The 7,982-nt window shown below is 48.1% G+C and overlaps 1 protein-coding gene across 2 annotated transcripts in view; it reads right to left on the reverse strand.

Moving 5' to 3' along the window:
- The window catches only part of LOC128272707 (discoidin domain-containing receptor 2), a 155,231-nt gene extending 154,968 nt beyond the window's left edge, over nt 1-263 (reverse strand). For both annotated transcript variants that reach the window (XM_053010572.1, XM_053010571.1), the window contains exon 1: nt 136-263. The gene's annotated coding sequence lies outside the window, so the exon portion shown is untranslated. The remainder of the gene's footprint in view (nt 1-135) is intronic.
- Nucleotides 264-7,982: the final 7,719 nt, after the last annotated feature.

The raw sequence follows: 7,982 nt of genomic DNA on the forward strand, positions 1-7,982 counted from the left end.
ATTGATGAACTCCATTCGGTTGCATAAGTGAACGTTTTGCGTCCGTCCTCTGCATCTTCTTATAAGGTGTCAAATGAACACTGTCAGTGGAAGCCTACAAAAAGAAGAACATAATGCTAAGCCCAAGATGCTTACCTTTGCCGAAGCCGTGTATATCAATTCTAAAGTTGTCGGCTCCCTTCTGGCCGTCAACTAGCTGTCCCAGTCCACGGACTAGCCGGTCACCTTCATCTTCGCCGTCGTAAGTACGATCGGACAGATCCACTTCCAGACCGCGGGCCACTCCTTTCGGGATGCTGTACGAAATGAGACCCTCTGTAACGAGAAAACGGTAAAATGTTAGTGAAATTCGTGGTAATCATGTAACATTGTATAGAATGAGCTGTAAAATTAAGAACGTAGAACAACGAACTGAGCTTACACAAATACCGACAGAAAGGAATGAGCCAACAGCGACAGGCACTGCATAAAATTGAAGTATAGTACAGCGAAACGGGATAAAATTGCGCTACTCGTTCCCCTATTCAGAAGGACATCATTCCGTAATTATCTGATGCAATTAAGGAAAAACGCTCAACGCTGGGTGATCCGTTTTTTCAGCAGCAAGTTTGGCTCGGCTGCTCTAGCTTCCCAGCGCGCTTTTTGCGCGAAACGCGAAAGTTTAACGATCGCGAACGAGAGTAAACAACTCGTCGATAAACTATCGATTGATGGTGGGTGTCACTTTAGCCAACTTTTCTGATGACTTTATTGAGCAAAATTACAAACAAATGCTGTTAAAGGAAAACTTTTCCACGTGCCTCCGACGGCGCGTGCTCGGATAATCATGGTCGTCGCGTCGCAAAAAATCGAACAGCAGCAGGCAACTCGGTCGCCGCGCCAGCGGAAGCATCTCGGTCAATCTAATTTGTCGGCTGCAATAAGGACGAAGCCGACCGAAGGCGCACCACGGGGATGGGAAAGATGAGACAATTTGTGGGCTCCACCCGTGGGTGGGTGTCTCTTGAAAGTTGTAACGGCTCGGCCGCTCTGAGTTGACGCTGTCCCAGTTTTTCCTCACGCAACGGTCCTTCTTTTCCCGGAGCCAACCCGGACCGGATCCTGAAGGTGTCCCACTGATCCCAGGAGTCATTATCAACTTTTATTGTATTTTCTCGACCAAAGGACAATTTGTTGCAGGCGCGGTTCAGGTTGCCAGCTGCAGACGGGTCGAGCTGCGAGCTGAATTGGCGGCGGTGCATCGCGGCGGGACAGCAACCAGGCGACAAGGCGGGCCGCTGGATGTAATTTCCTTCCGGTACACGAACGGAACGCACACCCATTTCTGCCCCGTACCCATGTGTGGCCCATGTAATCACGCAGTATTAGCCGGTCGCCCACTGGGGCAACCCGGGGGGCAATTAATTCTAAATCTTGCTTCTCGATCTTTCGAAGAGTCCACAAACGAAATGAACTGTAAACTACCGGCCCCGGGCAACACGGCAACACCCCCGCCCGGTCTTCCGGTCTTGGGCAAATCTTGGCGCAATGCGAAAACAGGCGACACCAGCTCTCGGATCCGGTGATGGGCTCCTTGCAAGGATGCAGCCTTTATGGACACACTTTGTACGATAATTAACATAATCAAAAAGGATTTTGGGGATTTTGGGGTCGGGCCGGGGAAAGGGCCGAGGTGACGAGTGACTTCGCAATACGGGAAGTCTCTGATCTGATCTTGTTATCATGTTCGAGCCTTTCATCCTACTAACGGAGGATAAAGGATAAATCACGGCCCCCAGGGTTTACAGCCTTTTTATATCCGTTGGGTGTAAAATTATGCATCCATTGGGAGACGATGTCGGTGGTAATGTTTTTATAGCATTGCAGGTGATTAACGAAAATGGAATCCTGATCTTGTCCGACGGTCCAGTTTGAATTGAATTTTGGCACAGAAACTGTGTGTACCCAACTAGGCAATCGAGAGAGAGACAGAAACTACGCAGAATCGTGCGCTCCAAAAGTTATCGACAGTAGAAAATGCGTAAAGTCCCTACTGCATGGTGGTTCCTATTTTTTGCTGTCGCCTATGGTTTTATGCTCTCCAGCGGCACACACTTTGCACAATCGAGTTTACTTTCCAAGTGCTTCACACACGGCGTCACGGGGACGGTATCGTCTCTCTCGGCTGTCGGAACATAAGTTGTCATCGGACGGCGCCTGCAAAAAAACCGGCCGGCGAATGATGATGAATAGCGCACTCTGCAGCACGTCCCCGATAAGCATAAGCGATGTGAGAAAGGAAGTTTAGTGCCACAGGAAGACCCAACGACGCGCACTACTGCATCAGTTGCCGCTCAGGTCGAAGGTGCCATCATCCGGGAGCATCACCGAAAGAAATGCACGCGAGAGATGGTTCGCTTTCGCATCCGGTTACAGAATCCGGAACCAGCGGCGTTAGCAGCACCCCAATCGGGTGTCCATTTGTAGGCCTAAATCCTCGGCCCGGGCCCGAGCCCGACGCAGGGACACTTTGGTCAGCCTTGGGCCAGCCATGGAAGCAACCTTTACACAACATGAACTATGCATTTCCTGTCCGGTTCGTTTTTATCTCAAAAGTCGCACCGAAATTGGAAACGAAACAGAGGCGCACGCCGGCCGAAAGTAGTTCTCGCGCGGCAGTCGTAATGGAAGAGCTAAATCAGTTAAGGAAAGCGGCAATCCTTGCTGTTCCTGGTTGTTTGTTTCGTTTTTTTTTTGCTTTCCCATTTTACTGTTCCTCGCCTCGCCACTCGGATGGGTTTGCTGTCCCACTTTTTTTATCCTCCTGGTCTGGGCAGGTTTCAGGTTCACGGCGCAGGTGGATCGACCGTTTGTGGCCGGGCAAGAGATTAGACACGTACGGGCCCGGCCAAAAGCTGTAGCATGAAAGTTGGAGTTCGGAAAGAAAAACCCATGCCCGTGCATGATCGTGGCCTGCCCCAACAAGGATGGGGCGTACGTTAGATCGGTTCGTGTCGAATTTCACCAACGTCAGACAAGGCTATTTTGACAGCGACAGGAAACGGAACTTCGGTTCTCCCAAAAGCACTTCCGTTGCGATGCGAAAGTGCTTCAAATGAATTAGAACAAAATATTAGGCTTTAATCAAGAGATATTGCATGATCAACGCTCATACATAATGGAAAAGGTCACATCAAAGTGAAGATCGAATACCTTAAAAAATCGTTGAATAAATTCGTTCGTGAGCAAAACCCAAATAAATATTTTCACCCATTTCTGTCTCATTCAAACTCCAGTGGCATTTTAATATGCTCAGGGGTTCAGTTAACAGGCACAGCTTTAAAGTGTAAATTCGCAATGCATTCATTAAAATTCATAATCAAACATATTGTGAACATAGTTTTTTATTATGCAGCTCACGGGCGCATCGCGCATGCAAAAGAAAGCGAAACAAAAACCAGCTACCACTTCTGGCGGTTTTGCGTTGAAAAGGTATACAACAGGCCGTTCAAGGCCAGCACAACACAACGGCCGTTTCCAAAGTGTGAAAAATGGCTTCGTCCGATGCCGATGGCGTCCTCCTCAGATTATTGAAGCCGGCGACGCCAGTAGTCAGTACGCTTCGCACATGAAAACTAAGCCGTTTAGCAAGTGCCAAGATAAAAGTATGTTTTATTGCGATCATGCACCACCATCATCGGCAGGTACAGGACGCCCAACGACACCCAACGACGCCCAACGACGACGATGCGATATTGTAAATGGACATCACTGACTTGGCATGGCCGGCCATTCGCAATGAAATGCAAAAGGGAAGCGCGATCGAAATGCAACGATACGGCGGCATCGACACATATGCAAACAGGAATTCGGTGCGCAGCGTAACGAAAGCACAGAATGTAAAATCCTGTGTCCCAACGAAAGTAAAAAAAAGAAAAAAAAAACGGTGGTGCTTCTCCACAACAACTCAACAGAAGGCAAAAAAAACAAGGAACGTATCAGACAACGCAACACGCCGGTGAATGCAATCGGTTTTGGGCTGTGCACGGAATTCACGGAATTGAGCATACCACGCACGTGCGCCTGTAAAATCAATAACCCATTAGGAATATTGATAGAATGTTGTAGCCCTGCGCTGCTGCATATCAGCACATGTACGTGTCCCCGTCGCGGAACGCATACGGCTTGACCGAGCGAACTTCCGTTTCTCTTTTTTCCGATGTAATGTTTCTAGGCGAAGCCAGCAGACCTTCCGAACATGAACTGAGCGCACGTTGATCACTGACAAAAAGGCGGTGGAACGGCGACATGAATGGTGATGATGGTGTTCGAGTTGAAAACCCGGCCATCCGGATGCATCGGCACAAAGTTTCCGATGCAATCGGTCCGGTCCTTCGAGAGGGAATCAAATATTCAAGCCCGGAACACGGCCGAAGATCAAGCAGCACACCGAGAAGATAGCAACAATGTTCTTGAGCGAGTGCTCCTTAAGCCACCAGGCGATAGCTAATATTCCAATCAAACCAGAGCGTGCGTCATTCAAAAGTAGAGTCCACAAAATCGCCACCAAAAATAGAAAAGTCCATAAATCGTGCCTAGTGCGCAATTTACATAATGGGCAACTCCAACTCCGAGGGTCTGTGCGTTGGCGTGGTGTCATTAAAAGTCGCTTGCGATAAGCGTCAAACCTCAGGGCATCGAAAGCGGCTCGATAAGGTGGCTCCAATCAATCGATAGCCGAATGTTTCTCCGCGAGCCACGCAAAGCCCAAGGCGGGTTTCCCCACAATCGGTGGCTACCTACTACCGCGACGCTAATGATGTGCGACCAAAGCCCATGCTTTAATCGATCGAGGTGGCGGCCAACAAACTTCGGTCAAGGAACACGACGGAAGCAACGCGCGCGCACGCCCATCTGGAAGTGGGCCCTTCGGTGGCACGGCATAAAATTACCATCAAAATAAGGGCCCCAGAAACCGAGCCGGAGGCTCTCTGCACCAAGCGAGAGCAGTAAAGTTGGAGATTAGGGCAACCGATATACAGCCCCAACGGAGGCTAGCCTGCCTGATAGAAACTGTATAAACTATCGATGAAATCGATCGAGTAGGAAGTCACATTGAGGAAACCTCCGATTAGCCTTCGAGCGCTCACCGGACCCAGCGAGTCCAGCATTTTGTCGGGCATCTCCGGTGGAGAGTTACTGACTTAAGCCGGTTCCTAAACTGTCACTTAATTAAGCTAAGCCTTCCAAATGTGTCAACGTTATGCGGCGGCCGATGGAGAGCTTCTTCGAGGTAGGTCTGATAATCCCGCCCGGTTGCTGCCAGCTTCTACAAATCATTCCCGAGACGATCACCTCTAGTTGATTGAATATTTTAAAGCCTAGCAGTGCCTGTCAATCATAGATGACGACTTTTCTTCTGAGCCGACAGCATTCTTCTTCAAAAGATTACGATGTTATGGTGGCATCCAGCGCCCGGCGACTAATTCGGGTTGTTGTGATGTGACCAAACAACGTCAACCTGAAGGAGTTTAAAAGCAGATAAAAACTCGCACTATCCGCCACTGGGACTCCGAAAAGTGGACCTCACAAGGGACCTGCTAACGTTTCGACTTAATGCCGTCATGCACGGACCGTCGAACGTTTCCACTTTCACTGGATGTTTAGTTCCCCCCCGCTTCCTGCTAACGTCAGCTGATTTTCCAGCGTTTTTCAGCGTCTATCGGCATGCCGGGTTTTCCACGGAGCCAGAGTTCAGCGCGTGCGACGTGTGAAAACACATATTACCATTGCCCGGGGGGGGGCTGTGCCCGGTTCCTAGGAAAACACTCATTAGTCGTTCCCGTGTGTCGCTTTCAACTCGAGAGCACCCCGGGTAGCCTCTGTCTTCCTGGAACGCGAACGAAGAAAAGCTGGTCCGTCAGTATCGTCAGCACGACCGTGCAAAAACCGTGGAGCTATTTTGTGCTCTCGTCAACTTGCCCTTTCTACGACTTCTTCCCGCGAGTCCTTATGCTCCGCGACTCAGCGATGCTTGCCGGGGCCAGCTTTGTCCTTGCGCTTTTTTTTTCAAGAGTTCAGTCGTCGGGCGCTCGAAGGTGTTGGGTGCGAAAGAGCTTCCTCCATCCGAATAAAGTTCATTTTCCGGACACGGCTTTCCACCTCCCGAGCGACGAAAAATCCTATACCATTAGCCTTCAGGGACACGGAGAACGACGCAGACGACGACGACTGGTAGCGCTCTCTGTGTCGTTGTCACCATAGCCGCGGCCAACAATGTTCGCGCTGAAATGTTAAATCTACCGCTGGTTTGTTCACATAAATTAGTCCCGCGTTGCCGGTGTCGGTACTTTTGGGTGCTACGGAGGACCTAAGCGTACGTGTGGCGTGTTGGTGTGTTTACGGAGCGTCAATAACGACGCTTGCCAAGAAAACAACAACACAATGCAACCCGCCCCATACACACACACACATACACAATTTAAAGGACAAGGTTCGTGGCTACTAGGAAGCTGTAACCATTTTTTGTTTCTGGCTGCTCCCGTCAGCAGTGAATAGATAATGCTCCGTTCTATGCTTTTTTTCGCAATGTTATTTAGTTGCTGAACTGTATGGCATCAGGTTGTTGTGAATGTTGTGATTTATCCGAGTGTTTCTGCAATACTATTCACATTTATTCAAACAACCTTTCCATTCAACTCACTGAGACTTCTAATTAAAGCTACGAACGGCATTGCAATGATACCATTTATTCAGAATTAGTAGCAGTAGTGTTTTGGTTGAAATTTTTAATGAACACAGCTTCTCATTCTTAAGAACAATTAATCCAATTTGTAGTTTGTAAGACATAAAAGTTTTTGCTCTAATTGCAACTGGAAAGTATTTGAACAGGTTAGGTAGTTTCATTTCGCTTGGATTGCTACTGGATAGCCTTGGAGGCCAAGATAGATTTATGGAACTCACTAAGTATGTTAGAAAACATTGCCCCTTTCTGGACGTATGTTGAAGGAGTGACTATTGACATATTAAACATTTCCAATGGAGAGCTTGTGCTCAACTATAGAACTCTAGAACGAGAACTTGTGGAGAACTTTAGATTCTCTAATTCCCAATAAATTTATTTATTTATTTTATTTAAAAAAAACAGTCAACGGGCAACTTAGCCTAATTGACAATAAAAACATAACCTAGCACTTAGAACTAAAACTAAACAAACTAACGAAACGCAACGACCAAGTTGGTAACCGATATTTAGCGGAAAACACAGGCGACAGTATCAAGGACGAAACGTTTACCAGGAAGACATGAAAGCAAAAACATCACGACACTGATCGACGGACATATTAAAGTTCAGAAACGACGAGAAATTGTTATAAGTACCACATAGAGAAAGCAATGGATGTCCGGTGAATTTTCAGCATATATTTTCGTTTTTTATGACCGTGCGTCAAAAACAAATCAAGCAGTTTGCTAGATGTTATATAAAAAAGCACTGCGCAATTTTGGAACTAATTGCGCCAAATACTAATGCAATATTCAATAGAAGAGACCGTTTAATCCTATAAATTGATCAGAAAATGTTGCCTGTTTTTTTTCTCTTCAAATACGGCCAAGGCCAAACAAACCCCCGACCCGACGACGGTGGCATGATCCGACGACCGACGACAACAATCATTGGCCTCCGCTACAAATTGATTTCGCTGTTACACGATGTTAGCACATATCGTTTAAATTCGCCGTGCAGTTCCAGCCACCATATGGAACCGTTTAATTTTGCCACCCACCTGCATACCCTCCTGCGGGTGAGTTTAGCGTGTTAGGGTGGGTGGAACGAACGAAGGAACGGAGGCGGGGTGGACGGAGCCACCATCGAGCCATTTGTCGGTCCGGATCGATTTCCGTTCTGTTCCGTGCCGGGCCCGCAACAAAAAAAAACGAAAACGGTCCTGCCGGGCCGGGTGTGACCGGCGACAAACCGATTCCGGTTCGTCCCGTACCCCCAA

The sequence above is a fragment of the Anopheles cruzii genome, chromosome 3 (genome assembly GCF_943734635.1).
Source record: "Anopheles cruzii chromosome 3, idAnoCruzAS_RS32_06, whole genome shotgun sequence".
Lineage (NCBI taxonomy): Eukaryota > Metazoa > Arthropoda > Insecta > Diptera > Culicidae > Anopheles > Anopheles cruzii.